A 10,077-nucleotide genomic window follows, 5' to 3' on the forward strand; every position below is an offset into this window, starting at 1 on the left:
ATTAGTTAGTTCTTTTTCAAGTTCAGAGATAGCCTGGGTCTGACCTTTAACTTTCTCCTCCGTTTCCTCAACTCTCTCCAACAGGTGTCCCAGATCACTGCGAATGTTTACCATTTCTTGTTTTATTGTTTTCTCCAATTCTTTAAACATTTCTGCCATTTCCTTTTTATTAGGTATTTGTAGATCTTTTTCCATCTCTGTATTGCCTGATATTTGCTGATTACTAGTATCAGGGCCTATTGATACTCTAGGGCTTCTTTCCATACTAAGATCTGCTTCTCCTTTTTCAGTTCTGCTCTGGGATCTTTCTGGGGTTACGTTTCCTTGGGATGTGTATTTTTTAATTGTACCAGTCTGGGACCCTTTAAGCCCACTTCCTTTTACATTTTTGTTTTTCATTTTTCTCTATGGCACTTATCCTTCTTATAGTCCTTTATAAGTTCGTGGGTGGGGTGGGAAAATATTTCTTTAAACTTTCAAGTCTCTGCCCTGTCCCCCTGCTGGTTTTCCTTTTTTCTCTTTTCTTTTCTTCCTCTTCTTCCTTCCCTCCTCTCCCCCTCCTTCCCCTTAGCCTCTCTTCTTCTCTCTGCGAGCCTCTTCCACCTTTTATACAGTCTCCAGGGGTCCCCCCTTTCACTTACCCTCTATTTCTTGGGGGTCAGCACAAGGTCTTCAAATGCAAATCACATTTCATTCATAGTCGCTCACCCTTCATGGGCGGGGCCTGAACATGGTGGCAGGGGAGAGCTCAATGTACCTGTCTGACCTCCCCAGGCCTCCAAGCTTATCCCCTGGGGCATGTTAGAGCCCTGCGGTGGGGGACTTACCCGGTCTGACGGCTCCCGGTGGAGGAGAGGTTGATGCGGGTGAGGGAAGAGAGAGGAGCGGCTGGAGACTGGCGAAGAGAGAGTCCCTGGACGCTGGGAGACGAGAGGGGCCGGCGCGATCACGTGACCGGCCGCAAGGCACCACTGGGAGATCGGGAAGCCGGCCGGCCGGCGTTTTGCAGTGAGAGAGCAACGCCGACCTGTTTACCGGTGGCCGACACACTCTCCCCCTATCCCCCTAGTAACCCTGGAGCCTGGAAGAAAGTGGAAGGAGAACTGTCGAGACCTGGACAAGGAGTCTGAAGAGACCCTGGGGAGTTCCCCCCCCACGAATAGACCCTCAGAGGAATTGAGTGAAAAGGCACTCATTGGAAGAGGACATAGGATAAGCATAATGGACTTATCCTGACCAAAACCTTTTTCAAGGATATAGATAAAAACAGCTACATCCCCAAGTCTAGTGGGCATCATCCTAGATGGTTATTTTCTACTCCGAGAAGTCAGTTCACTAGAATTACGAGAAATTGCAGCACACAGAGTGATTTTATAGATCAGACTGATGTGTTGATCAATAGATTTGTAGAAAAGGGTTATGATAGGCCTTTTTTGGAATTTGAAAGGGAGTTGATTTAATAGAAAAGATAGAGACTCTCTCTTACTAAATAGGAAAGCAAAGAAAAATATGGATAATATAGCTTTCATTACCGGTTATAACACCCAATATAAGATTATTGAAGGCATTTTTAAAAAACACTGGCCAATTTTGTTGAAAGATGAGAACCTTAAAAATATCATTCCTTCTAGACCAAGATTCATTTATAGGAAAAATAGATTGTTGCGGACAAAACTATCCCATAATGTTATAAATCCACCAAAAGAAATAAACTTTTTTCCCGATTTTACAAGGTTTTTTTCATTGTAATAAATGTAAGGCATGTAAAACAATAAAAAAAGACCTGAAGAAAAAGAGGAAAGAGTTTCAGTCTACATCAACGAATAAAAAATTCAAGATCGAGTCATTCATTTCCTGTAATTCATCCTACGTGGTGTATGTACTAGAATGTCCGTGCCACTTCCAGTATTGAAAACAAGAATAGGAGAACATTTAAATAATATCAAAAAAGGCTGTGAGAAAAATAGCGTTTCCAGACATTTTAAATTCAAACATAATAGTGATCCGAGTTTGTTGACCTTCTATGGAATAGATAAAATCAAAAGACCTTGGAGGGGTACTGATATGATCAATGAGACTTCCAAAAGGGAAACTTTTTGGATATACGAATTAAATACTTTAAAACCCAATGGTTTGAATATTGACATTGGTCTAAAGTGTTTTCTGACTAATTTTTGATAAAATATTTTTTCCTGGGTATTGGTGTTATCTGATATGGTTAGATCAAATACATATGATTATGAATGGTGAAATGATTGTTTAGCGATCGATTTATACTACGATTTGAGATCTTCAGTAGGGTAATATTTTGGACATGTTTAATATTAGATGCTTTGAATAATGACATTGTTATATAATTTATTTTTTTACTTCCTTTTTTGGGATATAGGTTTTGTTCGATCTAGTTAGATCGAACATTTATTATGGATAGTGAGATGATTGCCTTTTAAGATTGGTGATCTTTGTTCACTTTGGTTTATAATTGGAAGTTTAAGATTTGTTAGAAGGCATTATTTAATTATCTTTTAATACCCTATCATTCTTGACATTGTAATTAATACCCGGGCCCTTTAAGTATTATAAGAGGGGGTATTTAGTGCTAATGATCATAGCTTATTATTCATGTTCTATATTGATATGTTTGATAATATTGATATTATTTATGAGCACACATATTTTACATGATTGGGTGGTTAGTGTGTTCCTCCTTTTTGGAGAGTTAGGGAGATAATTATTTTCAAATAATTCATAAAAATATATATCTATATCATCATGTATGTTATGTGTTTGTTATTTTAATTACATATGAATCGCATTAATAGTCGTGTATGATTACCTATGATTTAAGATCGATCGCTTACCTGATTTGATATTTTATAATATGTTATATATGTATAATTACACTCAATGTATTTGTAGAGATTTTTATTGTATTAGAATGCCGGTTATCGATTGAGTATAGCATTTAAGTAATCTGCAGAGATCGAGCGGTATTGTCTTTAGAATGCCGGTTTCGATTGGTTACAGCTGGTCTGTAATGCAGATTGTGTGTTATATTGTGGGAGTAGACATCCAACATCCACTCCGCCCCTTGAAGATGACGAGTGACAAAACGCGTAGGGCGTGGCCTAGTGGATGTGACGTCAGGCCGTTCCTCGGGACTGTCGGCTGTGAGATCGTGGTGTGCGAGGTTCGTTCCTGCCTTTCATAGTGGATATCTCAGAGGCTGTTTACTGCTGGTGTCGGTGTCAGGGCTCCCAGGTGTGACCAGAGGTGTGTGACTGACGCAGGGAAACGCAGACTTCAGATATGTGATAAACAATATAATTTATTAACACTAACCATACAAACATAAACGCAGTGCAATACTAAAACATAATACAGTGCAAACAAACCAAACTAACCACCCACAGATAACAGTACATACAAGCAAGCGTCGTCAGGCAGGCCGGGTCAATATCAATAGGGCAGGTAGGTACAGGGGGAGCAAGCGGAGATGGGTCGGGGTCACAGGCCAGGTTCAGCAGGTAGCTAGCAGCGTAGTACAGAGGGTCAGGCAAAAGGATGGTCAGGGTCACAAGCCAGGGATCAGAACAGGTAGCAAGCAGCGTGGTACAGAGGGTCAGGCAGAGGGATGGTCAGGAGCGAGCCGGGATCAGAGCAGGAGAAGTCAGCAGCGGTTCAGATCAGGCAGGGTCAGCAAAGGAACAGAAACAGGATGCAGGACAGATACAGGGCCCAGGACAAACACAACACCAAGGCAGAGTCTGCAAGTCTGGCCATCATTTAAATACACCAGTATCATCAGTTCCAGGTGTTAGCTGGCTGAAAGGTTGAGTCTCTGATTGCTGGGAGCACCCGCTGGCCAGCCCTGGTACTGCAGATCAAAAGGCAGGTGAGTCCCACCATTGCTGGCCAGTCCATTCCTGACAGTACCCCCCCCCTCAAGGAGCGGCCTCAGGACGCTCCAAACAGTCCTAGCTGGGCAAAATGTTCCACCGCCCGGGTCTGGTAACTGGCGGGATATCAAAGACTGGCACACCGGGCAGGACTCCGGGCAGCGGCACATCGGGCTGCACTCCGGGCAGAGGCACATCGGGCTGGACTCCGGGCAGAGGCACATCGGGCTGGACTCCGGGCAGAGGCACATCGGGCTGGACTCCGGGCAGAGGCACATCGGTCTGGACTCCGGGCAGAGGCACATCGGGCAGAGGCACATCGGGCAGAGGCACATCGGGCAGGACTCCGGGCAGAGGCACATCGGGCAGGACTCCGGGCAGAGGCACATCGGGCAGGACTCCGGGCAGAGGCACATCGGGCAGGACTCCGGGCAGAGGCACATCGGATTACCAGGCGAAGCAGCGGGCAGCGGGCCACCAGGCGGAGCAGCGGGCACCGGGCCACCAGGCGGAGCAGCGGGCACCGGGCCCCCGGGCGGAGCAGCGGGCACCGGGCCCCCGGGCGGAGCAGCAGGCACCGGGCCCCCGGGTGGAACAGCAGGCACCGGGCCCCCGGGCGGGGCGACAGGCAGCAGGCCCCCGGGCGGGGCGACAGGCACCGGGCCCCCGGGCGGGGCGACGGGCAGCGGGCCCCCGGGCGGGGCGACGGGCATCGGGCCCCCAGATGGAGCGACAGGTCTCGGGCCCTCAGGCGGAGCGGCGGGCGCCGGACCCCCAGATGGAGCAACAGGTCTCGGGCCCTCAGGCGGAGCGGCGGGCGCCGGACCCCCAGGTGGAGCGACAGGTCTCGGGCCCTCAGGCGGAGCGGCGGGCGCCGGACCCCCAGATGGAGCGACAGGTCTCGGGCCCTCAGGCGGAGCGGCGGGCGCCGGACCCCCAGGTGGAGCGACAGGTCTCGGGCCCTCAGGCGGAGCGGCGGGCGCCGGACCCCCAGATGGAGCGACAGGTCTCGGGCCCTCAGGCGGAGCGGCGGGCGCCTGACCCCCAGATGGAGCTACAGGTCTCGGGCCCTCAGGCGGAGCGGCGGGCGCCGGACCCCCAGGTGGAGCGACAGGTCTCGGGCCCTCAGGCGGAGCGGCGGGCGCCGGACCCCCAGGTGGAGCGACAGGTCTCGGGCCCTCAGGCGGAGCAGCGGGCGCCGGACCCCCAGGTGGAGCGACAGGTCTCGGGCCCTCAGGCGGAGCGGCGGGCGCCGGACCCCCAGATGGAGCGACAGGTCTCGGGCCCTCAGGCGGAGCGGCGGGCGCCGGACCCCCAGATGGAGCGACAGGTCTCGGGCCCTCAGGCGGAGAGGCGGGCGCCGGACCCCCAGATGGAGCGACAGGTCTCGGGCCCTCAGGCGGAGCGGCGGGCGCCGGACCCCCAGGCGGAGCGACAGATCTCGGGCCCTCAGGCGGAGCGGCGGGCGCCGGACCCCCAGGCGGAGCGACAGGTCTCGGGCCCTCAGGCGGAGCGGCGGGCGCCGGACCCCCAGGCGGAGCGACAGGTCTCGGGCCCTCAGGCGGAGCGGCGGGCGCCGGACCCCCAGGCGGAGCGACAGGTCTCGGGCCCTCAGGCGGAGCGGCGGGCGCCGGACCCCCAGGCAGAGCGACAGGTCTCGGGCCCTCAGGCGGAGCGGCAGGCGCCGGACCCCCAGGCGGAGCGACAGGTCTCGGGCCCTCAGGCGGAGCGACAGGTCTCAGGCCCCCAGGTGGGGCGGCGGGCGCCGGACCCCCAGGCGGAGCGACAGGTCTCGGGCCCCCAGGTGAAGCGGCGGGCACCGAGTCACCAGGCACGACAGTGGGCTCCGAGTCAACTGGCATGACCGCTGGCACTGGGTCAGACATTGGATCGTCTGACTGGACAGCGGGCATCGGGTCACCAGGCATCAAGTCATTTGGCTCGACAGCGAGCACCGCGTCATCTGGCAAGGCAGTGGGCTCCAAGTCAACTGGCATGACCGCGGGCACTGGGGCAGACATTGAATCGTCTGGCCGGACAGCGGGCATCGGGTCACCAGGCATCAGGTCATTTGGCTCGACAGCGGGCACCGCGTCATCTGGCAAGGCAGTGGGCTCCGAGTCAACAGGCACGACAGTGGGCACCGGGTCATCAGGTACCGGATTGTCTGGCTCGACAGCGGGCATCGGGTCACCAGGTATGACAGCGGGCACTGGGTCACCAGGCATCAGGTCATTTGGCTCGACAGCGGGCACCGCGTCATCTGGCAAGGAAGTGGGCTCCGAGTCAACAGGCACGACAGTGGGCACCGGGTCACCAGGCATTGGATCGTCTGGCTCGACAGCAGGCATCGGGTCACCAGGTATGACAGCGGGCCCTGGGTCACCAGGCATCAGGTCATTTGGCTCGCCAGCGGGCACCGCGTCATCTGGCAAGGCAGTGGGCACCGAGTCACCAGGTACGACAGCGGGCTCTGAGTCAATTGGCACGATAGCGGGCACCGGATCAGGTACCGGATCATCTGGATCAACAGCAGGCATCGAGTCAACTGGCCTAATAGGATCGTCAGGCTGGATCAGTTCATCATGCTGGGTAGAGGCATCAGGCTGAGTAGAGGCATCAGGCTGAGTAGAGGCTTCAGGCTGAGTAGAGGCTTCAGGCTGAGTAGAGGCTTCAGGCTGAGTAGAGGCTTCAGGCTGAACCACGGAAGGCAGGTTCACCGGTTTGGATACTGGCAGGATGGTATTGGTTGGAAAGAATTTTCGCTTTTTTCTGGTTTTAACTACTGGAGCACTGCAAGTAAACGCAGGTCTGCAAACGAATGGAGCAGCTGGAGACAGAGAAGAACTGGAGGATGGAACAGGAGAGGGAGCAGTTGCTACAGAGGGCTTTTTTACAGGGTTAAAGGCAGGATAGGTGCAGCGGGTGGGAACAGGGTACTGACATGCGGTAGATAGCCAAGTATACTGGGCTGTAACTGGGGGAGTTGTTGGGAATGCAGGAATAGAGCTTTGAGGAAATAGATTAGAAGCAGGACTGGGTCTTTGTAAGCTGACTGAGGCTGGGTGCAACAAGTCTGTCCATGTCTGCAGTATGGGTTGAACAAAGCTGAGCTTACACAAAGCCTGTCTGACCAAAGACTGCACTGCGTTTATACAATCTCTTAGTACCTGTGGTGAACATGCAGAATAACGCTCCAGAAAGTAACCCACATCATCCTCTAATAACCACACCAGGGACTCTACCTGGTCTGCACTAAATGGTGGCAAAAATTCATCCCTGCATTCGGGGGAACCAGATGAAACCAACTCAACACAAACCTTAATCAATGGCTGCACCATAGAGAAATCTGTGCCCTGATCTACTAGAACATGAGCGAGCCGTATACATTCTAGTAGTTCATCCCGGGGATACTCCTTCAGAGTCTGATAAGCATATTTTCTGTCATCAAGCACTAGCAGAGATAAATACTCAACCTCATCAAGATCCATCCTTCCCAGCAACAAGCCAAGATGGCTTCCCTGTGCAGCCACTTCTGGTCAGGATTGGCCTTGGTGTAATGTCAGGGCTCCCAGGTGTGACCAGAGGTGTGTGACTGACGCAGGGAAACGCAGACTTCAGATATGTGATAAACAATATAATTTATTAACACTAACCATACAAACATAAACGCAGTGCAATACTAAAACATAATACAGTGCAAACAAACCAAACCAACCACCCACAGATAACAGTACATACAAGCAAGCGTCGTCAGGCAGGCCGGGTCAATATCAATAGGGCAGGTAGGTACAGGGGGAGCAAGCGGAGATGGGTCGGGGTCACAGGCCAGGTTCAGCAGGTAGCTAGCAGCGTAGTACAGAGGGTCAGGCAGAGGGATGGTCAGGGTCACAAGCCAGGGATCAGAACAGGTAGCAAGCAGCGTGGTACAGAGGGTCAGGCAGAGGGATGGTCAGGAGCGAGCCGGGATCAGAGCAGGAGAAGTCAGCAGCGGTTCAGATCAGGCAGGGTCAGCAAAGGAACAGAAACAGGATGCAGGACAGATACAGGGCCCAGGACAAACACAACACCGAGGCAGAGTCTGCAAGTCTGGCCATCCCTTAAATACACCAGTATCATCAGTTCCAGGTGTTAGCTGGCTGAAAGGTTGAGTCTCTGATTGCTGGGAGCACCCGCTGGCCGGCCCTGGTACTGCAGATCAAAAGGCAGGTGAGTCCCACCATTGCTGGCCAGTCCATTCCTGACAGTCGGCATAGACACCATTTTTGTGAGTGCATACTTGATGTGGTAATAAAGTATTTATGGTTTTAAATGTACTGCACCATTATATTTCTTTTGATTCCCTGAGCATTACCGATATGTATGGAGAATATGATGACCACTTGCTTAAGGCTGTTCCATATGTGCTGATTGGCTGATTGCAGTTTGTTGCTCCCATATTCTGGATATCCCTGCAGATCATCGCTCCCAGAGCAATCGCTATTATGCTGATTTATAATTTGATCAGCTTATAGTTCTGGTGAGTTTATTCATTTCATTTGGTGGTGGATTTGTGCACGGTGTTTTTCTGATTTATGCAAGATTACAGATTGGATTATCACTTTGGATGGTGGTTGGACTTTATTATCATCATTATGGACATTTTGTGTTTACTTATGAATTTATTTTGATTTGTGGTATTATTTAGCACACTCCTTTATTATTTACTTACCTTTTTTTGGTAAAAAAAAGGATTGCAGCTTTATTATATATTTTGAATTGCTGGCGCTTCTTTTTCTACTATTTCATGGTACCGTGATAGATTGCTACCTGTGCAATAATTCCATCTGTGAAATTTTCTTTGATACTAAGTAAGTCCACAGTCAACTTTTAGTGGTATTATAACAAATTGGAAGCAACTGGGAACAACAACAACTAAGCCATGAAGTGGTAGGCCATGTAAAATGACAGCGTGGGGTCAGCACATGCTGAAGCACACAGTGCGCAGAAGTCCTCAGTCTGCAGAATCAATAGCTAAAGACCGCCAAACTTTATGTGGCCTTCAGATAAGCACAATAGTGCGTAGAGAGCTTTATATAATGGGTTTTCATGGCTGAGCAGCTGAATCCAAGCTTTACATCACCAAGTGCAGTGCAATGTAAAGCATCGGTTGCAGTGGTGTAAAGCATGCTGCCACTGGACTCTAGAGCAGTGGAGACATGCTGAAGTGATGAATCACTCTTCTCTGTCTGGCAATCCGATGGATGTGTCTGGGTTTGGCGGTTGCCAGAAGAACAGTACTTGCCTGACTGCATTGTGCCAAGTGTAAAGTATGCTGGAGCTGGGATTATGGTGTGGGGTTGTTTTTCAGGGGTTGGGCTTGGCCCCTTAGTTCCAGTGAAGGGAAATCTTAAGACATCAGCATATCAAGACATTTTGGACATGCTCCCGACTTTGTGGAGACAGTTTGGGGATGGCCCCTTCCTGTTCCAAGATGACTGTGCACCAGTGCACAACTCAAGGGCCATAAATACATGGATGAGTGAGTATGGGGTGGAGGAACTTGACTGGCCTGCACAGAGTCCTGACCTAGAACACCTTTGGGATGAATTAGTACAGAGACTGCGATCCAGGCCTTCTCGTCTGATATCAGTTCCTGACATCACAAATGTACTTCTGGAAGAATTGTGAAACATTCCCATAGACACACTCCTAAACCTTGTGGACAGCCTTGAAGCTTGAAGCTGTTACAGCTACAAAGGGTGGGCCAACTCAATACTGAACCCTACGGAATAAGACTGGGATTCCATTAAAGTTCATGTGCATGTAAAGGCAGTCTTCCCAATACATTTGGCAATATATTGTAGGTAGATTTGGCATAAAGACACTTTTACTGATGTATTTGAAACTTTCTCTAGGAGTATTTCATGCATTGAAAATGTACAAATATTTTCAAAGTTCCCATTTAACAGCGCAATATGTTTGTTTTACCTCTACTAGACAGAAGCACATGTGTCACAAAGGCAAATCTAAACGTCTCCATCTGGAGCTGCTTTATGCCAAGGAAAATTGCAGGGGGGCTCATCATGATGAGTCGCAATGCCTGTTCCCTAGAATGTAAAGTCTATTCTTGGCTTCCCTCCCACTCCTATGAAATGTTTTTCTCTTCTTTATATGGCTAATTATGTCGTCGTGCATC

This window comes from Staurois parvus, unplaced genomic scaffold (genome assembly GCF_062004578.1).
Source record: "Staurois parvus isolate SC_StPar_1 unplaced genomic scaffold, SC_StPar_1.0 ptg000352l, whole genome shotgun sequence".
Classification (NCBI taxonomy): Eukaryota; Metazoa; Chordata; class Amphibia; order Anura; family Ranidae; genus Staurois; species Staurois parvus.